This window comes from Hippopotamus amphibius, chromosome 14 (genome assembly GCF_030028045.1).
Source record: "Hippopotamus amphibius kiboko isolate mHipAmp2 chromosome 14, mHipAmp2.hap2, whole genome shotgun sequence".
Lineage (NCBI taxonomy): Eukaryota > Metazoa > Chordata > Mammalia > Artiodactyla > Hippopotamidae > Hippopotamus > Hippopotamus amphibius.
Window position 1 is genome coordinate 13,575,868 of NC_080199.1, and position 18,411 is coordinate 13,594,278.

The 18,411-nt window shown below is 37.3% G+C and overlaps 1 protein-coding gene and 1 pseudogene across 1 annotated transcript in view; both read right to left on the bottom strand.

The window, feature by feature from the left end:
- Nucleotides 1-18,411, bottom strand: part of HS6ST3 (heparan sulfate 6-O-sulfotransferase 3) — a 656,854-nt gene that overhangs the window by 132,061 nt on the left and 506,382 nt on the right. The gene's annotated exons all lie outside the window — the stretch shown is intronic.
- Nucleotides 14,344-15,038, bottom strand: LOC130835919 (ubiquitin-conjugating enzyme E2 variant 3-like; annotated as a pseudogene).

Sequence of the window (18,411 nt, forward strand, 5' to 3'; positions counted from 1 at the left end):
GATTGACATGTACACACTACCATATGTAAAAGGGATAGCCAACAAGGACCTACTGTAGAGCACAGGGAACTCTGCTCCACAGTATGTAACAACCTCAATGGGCAAAGAATTTGAAAAAGAATAGATACATGCATATGTATAACTGAATCACTTTGCTGTACACCTGAAACTAACACAACATTGTTAATCAACTGTACTCCAATATAAAATAAAAAGTTAAAAAAAAAAAGAGCTGGTTTTTGGTTCAAGCAGCTCTGCCCCCATAGGGCCGGTTAGGAGTTGAATTCTATTCCCAACAAAAGTTCAGAATTTAACCCCTAGTAGCTAAGAATGTAACTATATTTTGGAGATAAGAGTCTTTAAAGAGGTACTTAAAGTAAAACGAGGTGTGCTCTGATCCAATATGACAAGTGACCTTCTAGGAAATTCGAACGTAGACACAAACAGATGGAAGATGATATGAAAACACAGGGAGAAGATGGCCATCTCAAGCCAAGGAGAGAGGCCTGGAATAGATCCTTTCCTTACAGTTCTCAGAAGGAACGAACCCTACCAACATCTTGATCTTGGACTTCTAGCCTCTGCAGTGGTGAGGAAATAAACGTCTATCCTTTACGCCACCCTGTCTGTGGTACTTTATTACATCAGATCCAGCAAATTAATAAAAAGCCCTGTGCCAAGAAGCAGCTCTGGGTTCCCTGTGGTGCACAGGTGGCTCTTACTGGACCAGAGATTAGCAAGTGACACAAGGGTAACTTGTGTGTAGGCTGATTGACCTTGTGAGGTGGCCAAGAGCACACCTCTCTGCCCAGTCAGACAATGACAGCGAGCTACCCAACCAGGCTGGCTTGTACCCGAGCCCACGTGGTGGATATAGTGGACTTAGATTCACAGTCTAAAGAAGGTGTATATGCACAAAGAGAAAAGCGACAGCATGGGGAGAGACCAGGTGGGCTATTACTGAAAACTGGAGAGCGGCTACTCCTTCGAGTTGCTCCAGGCTGATTTCCAAATCCTATTTCAATCCTTATATTTAGCCTTACAGTCAATGATCTCTTCTGCCTCACTCCTTCTTCGCTTTCCATTTTTTTTCACTTTACATTTATTTGTTTATTTATTTCTTTATTTATTTATGATGAGAATATTTGTCCTACTCTCAGATTATATAATTGTAATAAAATTGTAATTTTAATTATACAATACAGTGTTATTAACTATAGTCACCATGTTACACCTTAAGCCACTAGGTTTTTTTTTTTTTTTTTTTGGCACACGGGCTTAGTTGCTCCGTGGCATGTGGGATCTTCCTGGAGCAGGGATCGAACCCATGTCCTTTGCAGTGGCAGGCAGAGTCTTAACCACTGCGCCACCTAGGAAGCCCACATGTTACACCTTAGATCCTCAGACCTTATTCATCTTTGAGCTTTAAGTTTGTACCTTTTTATCCACCTCTTCCTATTTCCCACACCCCTGAGAACATGGTAACCAACATTCTACACTTGTCTCTGTGAGTCTGATTTTTTTTTTTTTTTTTTCATATAAGGGAGATTATACAGTATTTGTCTTTCTCTTATTTCACTCAGCATAATGGCATCTGTGTTGTCACAAATGGCAGGATTTTCTTCATTATGGTTGAATATATCCTGATGTTTATAAATATACCACGTTCACTTAGGTGGTTTCCACGTCTTGGCTACTGTGAATAATACTGCAATGAACATGAGACTGCAGATACGGCAATTTACATTCCCACCAACAGTGCACCAGGGTTCCCTTTCCTCCACATCCTTGCCAGCATTTGTTACTGCTTGTCTTTTCGACAATAGCCACCCTAACAACTGTGAGGTGATATCTCACTCATTTCCCTGATGGTTAGATGCCGAGCGCCTTTTCCTAAAACACTTATGTAACTAGATGTCCTGAGACACTTGATCTTACATTGTTTTGAAATGGGACAAAACTGTTGTTCCAAACGAGAGAAGGAGAAGCATACAAATTGGAAATGAGATTTACTTTTGGGGGAGACCATTCTTTGAGAAGAAATCTTCTCTCTCTTCAAAAGTGTGGGACCTTTTCATTCTGCAAATATGGAAAAGTTTATTCCATTTTATTCTTGAGGAAGCCCTATACTCAGTGAAATAACCCAAATGCCCTTTTTCTAAGAATGAAATAAAAGTGTATCTGTGAGTACTGGAAATTGAGTATAAAGTATGTATATAATATTTATTTATATATAAATAAATATATAATATAGATATATAAATATATATTTATGTATAAATATATATACATATATTTATAATATAGTGATGAATTATTCCCCCTCAAAATTGGAAAATATTGTTCTTGATATTCACAAATCTGGATTTAGTTTTAGATTTAGGAAGATCTAAATTTATAGAATTACATTTATACTTAAAATTTCAATTTATGCCAGTGTGTGTGTATGTGTGTTAATCTTTTATTTGCCTTCTTGTCCAAGCACTGGCTTCCCAAAGATCAGGAATGGAAACTGAAGTCCTGCAGTAAAGGCACGCGAGCCTGAGCTTCTCTTCATCCCACACTGGAAGAAAGGCTGGGCACGGCACAGCCAAAGCAGGAGTGGATTATTCAAAAGCTACATTTACGGTTATTTTACACTAAGGTTAAACATGGTAAGCTGAATCCATGCATTTATATTTGTCTTTTCCTGAATCATGACTTTCTAAATTAAAAAAGAAAAAAATTAAAGAAAAAAAAGGGGGCATAAACTTACAAGGATATTTCTCTTGAGAATAGAAGAGGAGAGAAAATCAAGTAAGAGACATCAACAAAAATGTTTGAAGCAGAGCTGAAATATAAGTCTACAGCGCATGCGATGGGGGTCAGGGAGGATGGAGATAGGGGCTGGACCAAGAAGAAGTGAGCCGGTGAGCACCGCTGAATCCAGCCTCAGAAACTGGAAGCCGCGTGTTTCCAAGGCTCTCTCCCATCCTGAAGAAGGACTGTTTATTTCTGCTGAGGCTAAATCAGAGAAAGTGAACTCAGACACTGTGAGTCCATTTGAGGACCGTGGAAAACAGGCCAAATGGAGGGACTTATGAAAGTCTGTTCATGCGTGGTGAGAAGCCTGGGCCCTTTCCCCACTAGGTTCCCACAACGCTAGCAACTTGGCTCAACCCCCTCAGGGGGACATTAGAGGGTTTCTCACTAAGAAAAAGGACCACCTATATGAAAAAATAAAGAAAAGAGAAGTTGACATTTGGATCATCTTATAAGATTTTATCACCTCACTATTAAGTATGAACAAATATCCAGACATTTGAAAAAAATCTTCCCATATAAAAGAGAGAGGTAAAAGCAGACCATTATTTTTAAAGCACTTGGAAGAAAAAGAGATGATACAGGAAGTTTAAAAAAAAATTTAAAAATTCTAAGGGGTGAGAAAATATTGTGAATTGGATGCTATAAAAAGGAGAAATGGTATTAAATATTAAAATTTTAATAGATGTAAAATATGAATAGGAGAATCAGAAGACACATGTTTAAGAAATCTCTCAGGAACTGGAAGAAAAAAATTCAAGAAACAGAAAACACAAGAGAAAATATAAGTAACTTGGAGGATTCACCTAGAAGGACTTAAGAGTATCAACAACTGATAAGTAGGAATTCTTGAAAAAAAAACAGGTAGGATACAGAATACATTCAAAGAATCAATAAAGAAACTATCCCTGTAATAAAGAACATGAGTTTCTAGATTAAATTGCTCACAAAGTGCCTACAAAGCAAAATGATTGACAAAAACTAACACCAAAACTCATCAGAAGTAAATTCCTGTTGTTTAAGGCACCCAGTCTTTGGTTTTTTGTTATGGCAGTTCTAACAAACTAACACGCTTGGGAACTGCATCATGGCACTTGTTCTATCAAGGGCATGGACCCAGGACACATCCTTGCAGCTAGGCAGAGATTCAGTTGAAGGGAACTGCCACTGTCAATCATCTTGGGAAGAGGGTATATCCTCGTGCAGGAAATGAGCAGCCCTTGAAATATACGAGGGTGAGTCAAAAATTATCCACACTCCAGTTATAATAAAACTTCTGTTGGCTGCACTGTCTTATCTGCACTTTCCATTCAAGGCTACTGTCTCCCCAGTCACTGCAGTGCAGGTGTGAACACGTTACATCAGTTGATTTGTAACTGCGGTGTGAGCAAAAATGGATGCCCCACTTGTGATTTGCATGAAACAAGAGCAGTGTGCAGTGATTTATTTTTTGTGATCTGAGGGTGTACCTGGTGCCATTATTTATTGAAGATTTTGTGCACAGTATGGAGGAAGTGTTTTGTCATTAAGAAATGTGTATGAGTGGATAGAGAAGTTCAAGGAAGGTCGCGCAAGTGTTAGCCATCAAGGAGCCAGGGCTTCCCTGGTGGCACAGTGGTTAAGAGTCTGCCTGCCAATGCAGGGAACACGGGTTTGAGCCCTGGTCTGGGAAGATGCCATATGCCACGGAGCAACTAAGCCAGTGTGCCACAACTACTGAAGCCCGTGCACCTAGAGCCCGTGCTGCACAACAAGAGAAGCCACAGCAATGAGAAGCCCATGCACCACAATGAAGAGTAGCCCTGTTCTCCACAACCAGAGAAAGCCTGCACGCAGCAAGGAAGAGCCAACGCAGCCAATAAATAAACAAATAAACAAACAAATAAATAAAAAGGAGCAGGATGCCCGTCCACATCCACGGCTGATCACAACATTGAGTGTACACGTGAAATGATTCTGTCGAATAGACGCGTGACTGTGGATTATGTGGCAAATTGTTTGCAAATCAGCCATGGCTCTGCCTATGAAATAATCCACAACAGACTTAGGTTTCAAAAAGTTTGTGCTGAAGCCTAAACTTCAGATTAAAGACAGAGGACTGCTATCCAAGGGCGCTGTGATCTTGCATGACAATGCACGTCCACACACTTCTGTTCACACTGTCGACACTCTGCAAAAACTTCCTCTTGAGGTGTTAAAGCATCCTCCCCATAGTCCTGATCTTGCTCCATCAGACTTTCACCTGTTTGGTCCCCTGAAAGCAGCCCTACAGGGACAAAGATTCACTTCTGATGAAGAAGTGAAGACAGTGGTGCATTTGTGGCTCACAGCTCAGCCTAAAACATTTTTTAATGAAGGAGTATGAAAGCTTGTTGACAGATGGACAAAGTGTATTGAAAAGTAAGGAGATTATGTTGAAAAATGATGTATTTGTCTTTTCTAAAAGTTAATTAAAATAAATTCTACAGCCAGAGTGCAGATAATTTTTGACTTACCCTCGTATAAGGTAGAAGGGACTTCCTTCTGACTTGAGTTCTAAAGGAATTGGGAGAGGAGGGATGCTAGCATTCGAGCCTGGACTCTAAGTTATGAAAACACTTGCAGTATTCCTAGTAATGAGGTGAGCTACATGCCCTCAACCCATGTGGAAGCAGAAAGGGAGCTGACACAGCAGAAATTCTCTTAGGGTCAAATTTGGACAGAGAGGGTCCTTTCTTTTCATAGTTATAAGCTACTCTCCGGTGGGTGATGTACTTTCATTTTCCTTAAGTGTTCAGTAAACTCCTCCTGAAGTTCACAGCTGTTCTTGTTGCAAAGGGACTTCTGATCCCAGAAGGCCCAGCCAAGGGATGGTCAAAGAGTGAAGCATCAGTGGTTGACCCCCATGGAAGATACCTATGCTCAGCAGAAAGTACTTATAAGATCTTCGGCTGCACAAATAACAGCACATTTTCCATTTCTGTTAGCTGCTCATTACCATTTGGGACAACAGATTTTCAAGCATCAATGGATTTTTCAAAGGCTTGAGAAAATATGTGATTACCTGAAACAAAATCTGATTCAAATATATAAACAGAGCAGTTCAATATTTTATTTAATGAGCCAAATCTCTAAACCTCCTCCATCTGTACCCATATATGTGACTTCTATCCAATAACCATAGACAAACTCTCCCTGGATGGATCTAGGATCAATACTCCACTTGTGTATCGGATACTATCCCCTGTCTGGCAGTTCCTTTCTCTCTAGTACCACCATTTCTCTCATTTCTCTCTTCTACTGAATTATGTCCACTAGTGTACAGTCTTGCTGTAAGATCTTATTGCTTAAAAAAACTGTACTCTTGATCTCATAGTCCCTTCTACCATCACCCAATTCTCTGTTCCTCTTTATATTAAACTCCTGGAAAAGTATGTCTGTATTCACTAGCTCTGTTTTTCATCCACCATTCTCTGTTGAATTTACCTCTAATAGACTTTGTCCCTATTGCACCACTAAAAATGACTTTGCCAAGGTTTACAAGGCCCTCCTCTTACTCAACCTCTAAGCAGCATTAAACACAGCTGGCTGCTCCTGTCTTCTTAGAGCATTTTCTTTATTTGGTTTCCAGGACACCACATTCTCCCAATTTTTCTCCTTCATCTCTGGCCTCACTTCTTCTGAGTCTTCTTTGGTGGCTCATCCCCCTCTTTTCAGACCTCAAAATGCCACAGTGCCCCAAGGGCTCAGTTCCTTCTATATTAACTTCACTTTCTGCATTTACTCCGTAGTTGATCTCACACAATCCCATTGCTTTGAAAATAATCTATAAAGTAACAGCTCTCAAATTTAAATTTCTAGCCTCAATTTGTCTTGCAAACCCCACATTGGTGTATTCTATGCTACTTAAGGCTCAATTTTCTGCTCCTCCTCCCAACCCTGCTCCTCTGCCCTGTCTTAAGGAACTGCAGCACCATTGGCTGAGTCAGTAGAATGGCTATGGTGACAATTTCCTACTACTTTTGCTTTAAAATAAAAAGTCTTTATTATGTGCCTCTCTTACTAGAGAATTTTTAATATTTTAAAATAATATTGCTTTCATAGCAGCATCCAGAGCAAAGCAGTGATATGAATATAAATTTTTTAAGTGTTAAAGAGAAGACAAAATGTTACTTCTATCCAAGTATAGGAAAGTTGAAGAACCATCAAATCATGCTTATCCTCTGGTTTCCAGCTCTTCAGAAACTAATGAAGAAGACATAGACTGAAACCACTGCTGGAGAGACTAAGAGAGGCATGAGAGAGGGCTTTCTGGATGTGAGCCCAGATGGATCCTGCCTAGAAATGGGCTGCTAGAAAAGAGAGACACATTGTCCTTCCAAGCATTTACAAGACTTGGGTGGCAACAATCTGTTCTGGAAGATTTCAAGAAAATATATCTGCCCTACAGGGAGGAGGAAGGATCCAATGACCTCCTGAGGACCCAAATAACTCTTAGATTCACGTGCACCATTTCATTACCACCACGCGCTGGCGACACAGTGCAATAAACATGTAACATTAAACCAGTCCCCATCTGGAGCTTTCTTGGCCTAGGCAAACTCAGTAGCCAAACCAAGTTTACACTCAAGGAGGTATTCACATATATGTGCCTCTAGCATAGCTTATTTTATGTTTTATTTTATTTTAATACATAGTGCCCTTCAAGTTTCCTTTGAAGTCTACCGCAAATAACAGGTTTTAACACATCAGGTGATATTTTGCTTCCTGAAGCATTTAAATTAATTTTCTATTACCAATGCAAATGTGTACTTTCCAATTTACCCGCTGCACAATAAAACCTAATTTAAAGCAATTAATGTTCATTAATGGCCCCATCTGCATGTTTATCACTTTATCCTTAAATACTTGAGACATGGTATCCATATTTTATAGCACACTTCTTATCAGCAAGAATTCTTATCCTCAAGGGTAAATGTAAGACTAATGTGGCAGTAGCTCATATCTTTATAAGAAAACCACACTGCCTTTTTTTTTTCCTGGACAAATCTAGGTGAACAAGTTAAATGTGCATTATACCAAATGTACCTAATACAATAAATAAATATACGTATAGATGTAAGGGCTTGCAGTGGTGTGCTTAGCTCCCTCCATTGTCTTTTCTTTTTTTCCCCTAGAACTGGTGTGGTACAGCAGGACAGTAAGTGTGCTCAGGCCAGCAGGCTTTTGGCAGGAATGGATGGAATGCAGCAGCAGCACTATGAGGTTTTCCTATCTCGCCCCCTTCAGTAGATCAATGCTTTGCAGGGAACGGGTGGGTAGGCTGAGGAGCTTTTGACATCACGGAGCATTCTGAGCATGCGCGTTAGCATCAGCCCGGCATTGCTTTGCCACTTACTAGTTACTTTTGTTGTGTGCGTTGAAGGAAACTAGCTAACCTTTCTGAGCATCTGTTTTCTCAGTCTGCCTGATCACATTTTTCTCAGGACTGAATAACAGAGTATGCTAAAGGATAAATGCATATCGTGATTAAAAGGGTAGTCTCCACGGGTCCAGACTTCTTGGGTTCAAATTCTGGCTTCACCACTCTCCTGCCGTGTGCGTGTGTGTGAACCTCTCTGTGCCTCGATTTTCTCATCTACAAAATGGGCATCATAACAGTATCTATCTTAAAGGGTTCTTGTGGAAATTAAAATGAGTTAATACCTATAAGTAGCTTAAAACAGAGCTTGGCAAATAGTAAAGACTTGGTGAACATTAGGGAAAAACAAAAACAGTAGGTACTTTGGAAACCAGAGCTATTTTTATTAAAGGCTTTTCCCTAAAGTCACAGTCTGTGGTGCTACAATGTGGTTTCTGGGCTTAGAGACAAGAATCCTGGCACAAGAACACATGCAGGTGGCTGTCCTCACCACTCCCGCCCCATCCTAGAGGAGGGTCTAGTAAGTACCTCTTTGGCGACGCTGTTGTGTCTAAAGCCCTGACAGCCAAATGTATATACAGTGCTTGAGAGAGAGAGAGAGAGAGGGAGAGAAGGAAAAAACAGAAAAAAAGTTAAAAGTAAATAATATGTTTATACCATTTTAAGAAAAAAAGCAAATGAGTTTGGATGGGATTTTCTTGTTTTTATACTGTTGCTTAACCAAGATAACCCATCTGATTTCTCTATTCCTAAAAAAATAAAATAAAATAGAAAAGTTAATAAATGTTTCTGCATGTGTGATTTCAATGAAATTCATATTTGTAAGTCATTATCATTTGGGGGAAGGCAAAATGAAGTTCAGCTTGTCACTGGAGGGGCAGATGGAGATGAAGTTTAGGAAGCTGACACACTAGCTGACAGAAGTGAGTAAAATTTACGTTCCAACCAACCTAATGGCAAGCAATTATCTCTGAACTAGGATAACAAATGTGCTTTTTTATCCTCAAAAAATTGACATGCATCATAGAAGTTTCCAGAAGGCATATTTTCTGTAAAGAAGCAACTGTTTCTGTATTCAACATTTAGTACAAGAGTTTAATTGGATACTGACCCTTTCAGAAGATTTTGTTACAAGTTAAAGTTAGATATTAAGAGAATAGGAAAATCTACCTGAAGTTGTCTGCTACTTTCTATTATCTATTTCTCTGTTTAAATATTGCCTTACAAATGTACTTTTACTTCATATTCAATACCGTTGATAGATTTCGGCTTTAGCAAAATACAAATTGCCTAATCCATAGTCGTACTATTTTATAAGTATCATAAATAAAACAAATAAAAGTGGGAATTTGGTGTTTATCGTGGTTTAAAAGACCATCTTAGTATGAGAAAGACATTTTTGATTCCATGATTAGTTGACACTCTACATAACAAAGAAATTGGCAAATACACTGATGTAATTCATCATAGATGACACTGTATAATTAAAATGCATTAATGTAAACATAAAGACAATTTAAATGTCTTACAGTGTGAATTTTGAATGTTTTGACTCATAAATTTATTCTACATAAAAAAGCAACCAAACTAGATGCGCTGTCCTATCTACAAATTACATATCTTGAAACAGGATGAAATGACTTTCATTTACTTATTTTCATGAAGGCATAAAAGATAGCTACTATTCGATAAAAATAAAATTTTGAAAATTACGTTACACAGACCAGAAATATGCATCCACAGCCTATTAGAAATGGAAATGACCACAGCTATTATCTAGTTCAAATCCCTTATATTAGAAATAAGGAAGCTGAAGCTAAAAATGTTGCCATAACGCTTTAACTGTGGGATTAAATAACAGAGATGGTAAAGAAAAAATAAAAATATCTTCAGCCCTTTGAAAATTAACCATCACTCTATTTTAATAGTATTAAAATCTTAATTTAGCAAAAATATTGCAAAGAAAGGCATACCAGAAAAAAAATCAGCATAAATGTGATGTAGTTCAATGAACTGATGATAGTCCTGTTGGATCAAAGGAAAGAGTGAAAGAAAGGAACAGGAAGAAAAGCAATAACATTGAGCACGTGCCGTGTGCCAAAATCACAGTAACATAACTTATTCAAAAAGACTTAGTTTAAAATCTGTCTTAACACTTACTAGTCAGTGTCCTTGAGTGATTCAAGCCCTATCAATCTCCGATCCCACATTTCAAAGTGAAGGAAATAATACCCAGAACCACTGTGAGGACTCAATGAGATAGTGTATATAAAGTATTAAATTATCCACACAGCAGAGAAAGACAACCCTCTTAGATCTTCAGAATGGTTCTATCACTTAATGCTCATAACCACGCCATGGCATAAAGTCAGTGGCAGAACTGGGATTCACATCAGGCCTATCTGGCCCAAAACCTAAGCGATTCTCATATGTTTGGCCTCAAGATATCTATACATTTCTCTGCTGGGAATCCTTTCCCCATTCCCCTATTCTACACCTTAAACTGCCTATTCATTCTATTCATCCTTTACAGTTCTTTTAAATGTAACTTTTTCAGTGAACTATGCCTGGAACTTTGTTCTCTTAGTATTCTCTCATTTTTCCTTTGTTGTATTTATTAATAATTAAAGCTGCTAATTCCTATTCTAATTATTTTTAACTGTTGTTTCTCTACTCGACCGTACGCTCAGGCATGGACCATTTCTTTCTTTCTGACCATCATGTCTCCCATCCCTAGGAGGGTACCTGGCACAATGCAGGCGTTCGATAAAAATTGATGTATCAATTAATGCAAGAATGGATAAGTGAAGACTGAAAAAGAGTTTTGGGTTGGCAAATATTTTTGTTTGGTCTTATTTATTTGTTTATTTATTTATTGGCCGTGTCGTGAGGCTTGCAGAATCGCAGTTCCCCAACTAGGGATTGAACTGGGGTCAAGGCAGTGAAAGCCCGGAATCCTAACCACTAGGGTAACCAGAGATCTCCCTGGTTTTATATAGTAATGACAGAATGTTAATAAGATCTCTGAGGATTTCAAAGAACTTGATCCAGGGCACAAAAGCAAAAGCTGCCTAAGAAAAGAAGGAACAGTTCTGACATGGTAGTAAGAAAGACGATGGTAAGATCGTGTAGATGCAGAAATATTTCCAAAGGAGATCCCTTCATAGACATTCTGTTCTCTGTAAAGTAGAGGGTGGTAATTCACATGTGAGAATGAGTGACTAGAGAGGGATGGGGTTCTGAAGACCTGAGTGAAGAGAAAGGAAGAAGGTAATAAGTGAGAGTCCAAAACTGCCAGGAAGCATCCAGCGATGCAGCCAAAGTTGGACTCTGGATGTTTAATGTTACCAATCTACACTGACTTGGGTGGCATTTCCTGCTGCACGGCTCAGCGACTATGGTCTTGAAGACAGATGCTTAGACTCAGTGTAAAGATGATAGCGATGATGGGGATGATGAGGATGACGACATTGATTCACTGTTACTCTGCTAAGCACTGTGTAGAGCTGTTGCTACGAATTGCTTCGTTTCTTACACACACAAAATGTTGTGTATATCCATTGTTTTTGACAGATGAGAATGCTGAGACTTCTTTTTTACACAGCTTTATTAAGGTATATTGGACATGCCATAAAATTCACCCACTGCATATGCAGAATTAAATGATTTTTTATAAAGTTATACAGTGGGCAACCATCACCACAAAGCAGTTTTAGACCATTTCCATCACTCCAAAAAATTCCCTTGAGCCTATTTGCACTCAATCCTGCTTTAACGCCGAAACCCAGGCAACCACTGAAGCACTATCTGTCTCAATACACTTGCCTTTTCTGGACATCTCATGTAAATGGAATCAAAGAATATAGAGATTTGTTTTTTGTGTGTGGCTTCTTTCACTGAGGATAATGATTTTGTGGTTCATTCATGCTGTAGTATGTATCGGTATTTTGTTCCTTTTTTATTACTGAATAACATTTAATTATATGGCTACACCGCATTTTGAAATTCATAGGCATTTTAATTGTTCCCAGTTTTGGACTATTATGAATAATGCTGCTCTGAATATTCAAGTACAACTCTTTGTGTGGATGTATATTTTTACTTCTCTGGTGTAGATTCCTAGAAGTGGAATCTGGAATTACAACGCTGTGTGATAAGGTTACGTAAGTTTTTAGGAAACTGCCAAAATGTTTTTCAAAGGAGATGTGCCATTGTATATCCCACCAGAAATGTATGTGTCAAATGTGTTTTCTGTGTCTATTGAGATGGTCATGTGGTTTCTGTTGTGTATTCTATTTATGTGATTATTACATTGGTTGATATCCAGATGCAAAACCAACTTTTACATAAACCATACATTTCTAAGATAAATCCCACATGCTTATGGTACATAATCTTTTTTATATGCTGCTGAATTTCTTTTGTTAATATTTGTTAAGGAGTTTGCATCTATCTTTATAAGGGATGTAGGTCTATATTTTTCTTTTCTTGTGGTGTTTTTATCTGGCTTCGGTATTAGGATAATTCTGGCCTGAAATACAAATGAGGAGAAGTGTCCCCTTTTCATCCATTTTCTCAGTTTGTAAAAACTGACATTCTTCTTTAAATATTTGAGGGAATGCACTAATTAAGACATGAGAGGACATGGGCTTTTGTTTGTGGGAAGATTTTTGATTACTAATTAAATTTCTTTACTTGTTCTGGTATTTTCTGATTTTCTATTTCTTCTTGAGTCCATTTTGGTAATTTGTAAACAAAATTTTCTGCTCTAATCTTTATTATTTCCTTCTTTCTGCTTACTTTGGATTTGGTTTGCTCTTTTCTAGTTTTTTTAAGGTGAAAGCTTAGGTTATTGGGATTGGAAACTTTCTTTTTTGGTGTCATAAGCATTTAGTTATACCTTTCCCTCCATTGCTTTAGTTGCATTCCATAATTTTCATCTGTTTCTAGTTTTCATTCAAGTCTAAACAATTTTTGACTCTTTTGGCTTCTTCTTTGACCCATGGGTTATTTAGAAGTGTATTAGTACCCAAATATTTGGCACAGATCCCCTTCTGTTGTGGCCCTCCAATTTGACTTTTCTGTGGTCAGAAAACAAAAATGGCATGATTTCAGTTTTTAAAAAATGTATTGAGAATTATTGCATAGCTCAACATATAGTCTATTCTGAAGAATATTTCATTCTAAAAATGTGTATTCTGCAGTCCTTCAGTGAAATGTGCAATAATGTCAATTAAGTAACATTGGCTGATAATGTCATTCAGTCTTTTATACCCTTGCTGATTTTCTGTTGAGTTGCTTGTTATATCAGTTATTGAAGTGGAGCATTGAAATCCCCAACGATTACTTTTGTCTATTTCTCCTTTCAATTCTGTTAGTTTTTGCTTCAAGCATTTGGGTTTCTGTTATTAGGCACATATACATCTATAATTGTTATATCTTTCTAACGTATTGATCCTTTAACATTATGAAATGTCCCCCTTTGTTTCTAATAATATTAATATAATAAGGATTATTTTGTTTTGTATTAACATAACTACTCCAGATCCATTATTGTTACTGTTTCATGGTACATCTTTTTCCAACTCTTACTTTTAAGCTACTCGTGTCTTTTCATCTAAGTCCCATCTCCTCTAGACAGCATACTGACAACAGAACACCCAAGAAAACTTGATTTTTTCCTCTTTAATTAGCACCTTATGGGTTTAAATTACAAAGCTAATAAAGACACCATCTCCCCTAACCAAGCAGTTGTAGGACTAGGTAATGAGATACAGAAGTTGTAACACTGTATTCTTGGGAAAATTTGCATACATTTTCTTTTAGGTAACTCTGTAATTTGGAATTAAGTGCTTAACTGTTCTAGGAGACCAGAGATGGATGATTTTGAGTTTCTAATCACTTTTTGTCTTCTTTCACTGTGGTTTTGATGACTTCAGATACCATTAGTTCTAAGGATACAAAGAAAACTTCAAAATATTTCACTATTTATATCTTAATATTCCTTCACTGAAATTGAAGGAGAATGAAATTTTTCCTCTTGCTTACCATATTATCAACCAGGTAAGTGACCGACGGAAACAGAGCAGGTCCTTCACTTTTTACCCTTAACAATTTCATGACTCTGTTGGGCACTGCACCTACCAGTTATGACTCATGGCTTCTTTTCGGCCACCACATGTAGATACTTTGTCTTCTTCTTGCTCCCAATAGCACATACTCTTCTCCCAAAGTCTGGGCTCTCAAAATACATGTAATAATATATTGTATTCTCTGTGAATCCAATTGCATCCAATTCCAATCATTCAATTTTTAGAAAATACACTGTTTCCATGTCACTTAGGTTATTATTTCCACAGGCTGACATACAACAGGATGCTGTGTTGACCAAAATGTCCCAGGGCTAGAACTAGTTCTCTCAATAAATCCATATTTCTCTGAACCTCGGGAAAGTAGGACTGAGACCTATCCAATGAGCTGAGTGTGAGGAGCAACACCTTGGAATGAGCAAAGGCAGACACGTCTTTGTTGAGCTCTACCTGAAGATGTCAAGGTCATCACGTCTCCTACAGACCATTCTAGAATGTCTCAGATGACCATCCTTCTGCAGTGTCATTGCTGAAACTGCTAGTGTCCAAGCAATGCATAATTATCTGACTCCAACCATGGTAAATTTATGGACTATTTTATTCTCATCATTTTCCCAGGTCTTTGAATTTATGTCTGAGACACCTTCATTAATTTTTGCAATCTAGGCTAGCAAGTCTACCTACCATGCCTCATCAGGTGGATGACAAGGAGCACAGGGGAAGTTCCTCTTGAACTTCAAATTCATTTATTTGATTAACCCACCAATTACAGATTTAGAAGGGCTTCAATTTTGGCCATAGGGCAAGTTCTTAATAGTTAAAAGGTTACTACAATTTAAAGTTCCTGAAGACTAGAGGTCTCTTCTGAATTAGAGTCTTGTCCCATAAAGGTCTCTTTTCTTATGAACAGGCTAAAATAATTTTATGTCTGTCAAATAAGTAAAAATGATTTTGCTTGTCAAACATTTATTATTTATCAATAACAAAAATGTTTTTATAACAATTTATATTTTTGAAAGCACTCCAATGTTCATTAATAGGCTTTATTCTCATAATAATTCTGGGATGTAAGTGTTATTATACTCAAATTACAGCTGAGACCTATTCTGCAGGTAATAAGGGACAGAATCTTGATTGGAATTCAGTTCTTCCAATGCTGTATTAATATACTTCACACTATACAACAGAGGTTCACTTCATTAAAAATTTAATTTCCTTGCTAGTCTTAGAACATTTGTATGGAACAAGGGTACATAATGGTTCAATACATGTAAGAAAAAAATAAATTTAATAATTGAGTTCAAAAACCACAAGGGATTAAGTAAATTTAACTGCATCTATAAGTTAAATCCTGTCCATTAAAAGGTACTGCGTTGAATACCTATTATCATGAGAATATAACCGTAATACACAAGCAGAAAAAAATGTACACAAGACTGTGTGTAAACAGAATAGACAGTCCAGAAATAGATGCACACATATAGAGTAAGTGGCTTTATGACAAAGATGCCAAAAATTCAGTAGGAAAAGAATTTATTTTCAATAAATGGTCTGGAGCAACCGGGTATCTCTATGAGAACAAAAAGAACACTGGCCCAGTATTTCACGTCATATTTAAAAATCAACATGAAATGGACCTTGAACCTAAAGATGAAAGAAAAAAAACCATAAAATTTCTAGAAGAAAACAAAGAATATCTTCATACTTTGGGGTAAAAAATTATTTCTTGATTAGTACAAAAATTAATATACATCAAAGAAAAAAATGATAAATTATATTCCATTAAATTTAAGGACAAATTTCTCAAAAGGCACCAGGAACAGAATAAAAAAAATAATCCAAGAATGAGAGGAGATATTCATACAGTTGGTCCTTGGTATCCACAGGGGATCTGTTTCAGGACCCTCTGCAGACATCAGAGTCCACAGATGCTCAAGTCCCTTAAATTAAATGGCCATAGAACAGTCTGTGCTCTGTATCACATAGATATGGAGGGCCAACTCTAAAAACAATATCTAACAAAAAAGCTTATACATAGTATATCTCAGAAATTCCTACACACTAATGAGGAAAAGACAAGCCAATTTTTTTAAATGGACAAAAGATTTGAACAGGCACAAAAGAAAAAAGAATACCTAAATGACAAATTAGCAAAAATCAATAGAATCATCAGTGAAACACAAATTAAAATACTATGCAATACCACTATATCCTCTTTAGAACAGATAAACCCAAAAGACTGATAATACCACTTGTTGTCAAGAATGTGGAGTAACTGGAACATTCATATCTTGCTCAAAGACAACTAAACTGGCGCAACAACTTTAGAAAACTGTTTTCCACTATCTGCTAAAGCTGCTTATACTTTTACCCTATGATCCAACAATCACACTCCTAGGCATACACCCAAGAGATACAAGTGCATATATCTATCAAAAGACATATGCAAGAATATTCTCAGAAGCCTTACTCATAATGTCCAGAGACTGGAAGCAACCCAAATATTTATCAATAGAAGCAGAGGTGAGTAAATTGTGGTATAGAATAGAACAGTAGACAGGATTAAAATTTAACAAGTTAATGGTAGGTGAAATCATGAGCATAAATCTCATAGACATTTTGTTGAGGAGCCAGATACCAGAAAAGCGTCATACAGTATGATTCTATTTATGTGAACATCAAGAACAGGCGTAAAATTGATAATGTTGACGTGGATGTGGGTGTCAGTTATATGTAACCACAAAGTCAGGTGTTGCTTCAGTTTCAGTGGACTTCCTTATGGCCAGTGCCTCTTAATTTTTATTCTGTTAAAGTCTGACTTCAGCTACTAGCTATGGTGTGCAACTCTTCCTTCACAATTGCCTTGATGGTAATTGTGAACAGACGCTCTCCCATCTTCCTCCCTTCACTTCTTTTTCCACATCTCCAGCCAGGTTAAGAGTCTGAAAGACTGCACTGAACACTTGCAGTGTTGGCATGACCATTGCCAGGCAGCTTCTTCAGGAAAGCTCTATCTGCAAAAGTCGCCAATAACATCTTTAAACCTCCAGCACTCACAGCAAAGCATTTTTCAAACTTCCAAGACATTTCTTTTGAAATAATAACAGGATACATTTGGGTACACTTGTTCCTGTCTTAACATCTTAAAAGTGAGAGTTCTAGATAATGTCTTTTTTCCTTTTCTTTTATCCTTATGTTTACAACTTTGCCTTGCAATAAATAAAAATAAGGGAAGAACACGTCTCTTTATGTTTGTGTTGAATAAATATTAGAGCTGGTTGGGGTCTACTTTTCTTCTTTTCTTGCTTGGCCACTTGAGGCATGTCTCAGAAAAAAACACAGAGACACATGCATTTCTCTCTCTCACACATACACACACGTACACACACACACACACACACACACACACACAATTAAAAGAAGTCAGAATAATTCCATTTGGCCATGAGACATCTAGGTTTTGACAACCAGCACCCAGCAGAGAGGCATCCCAAATGTAGCTTTAAAGCAACCATGGGACTGTTTTAGGCATAATATACATAGAACCAATAAGCTTGCTCAGAAATCTAAGGTTTAAAACTCGCATAAAGCTCAAGGCACAGGAACATCAGCCCTAGTTTCTCAGTACATCCAGTTTGTTGGAGAATCCAACCAGGGTTTGTGATTGAAATAAAATGACGTTTCCCTTAATAAAGGAAAGGGTATATGACAAAATTGGGATACTGTAAAACATCCTGAGAAATCATGGATGGAAAGCATCATTGGAGAAAAAATTACTAATTGCATTCGTGTTCTGCTTTGCTCAACTTAACATGTAACTTTAAACCATACCTGGCCTCTAGGTCTATGACCGTAATTTACTTTCCTTGCATTTAAAAAATATCACGTGAATTATTTTTAGCACCACTTTTTTCAGAGGTCCAAAGATATAATTCCATTGGTTTATGAATAAAGACACAGAAATATTAGTCTAAATTGGAAGCTCTTGAGGGAATTTTATCTATTGCTATGTTTTATAAGTTGTCTAATTTTCTCTCAGCAACAGAAGATCCTGAATTATAATGGTGGTCAGCGCAACAATGAAAATGAGTGAGATCTTTGACTACCATAAACTATGCT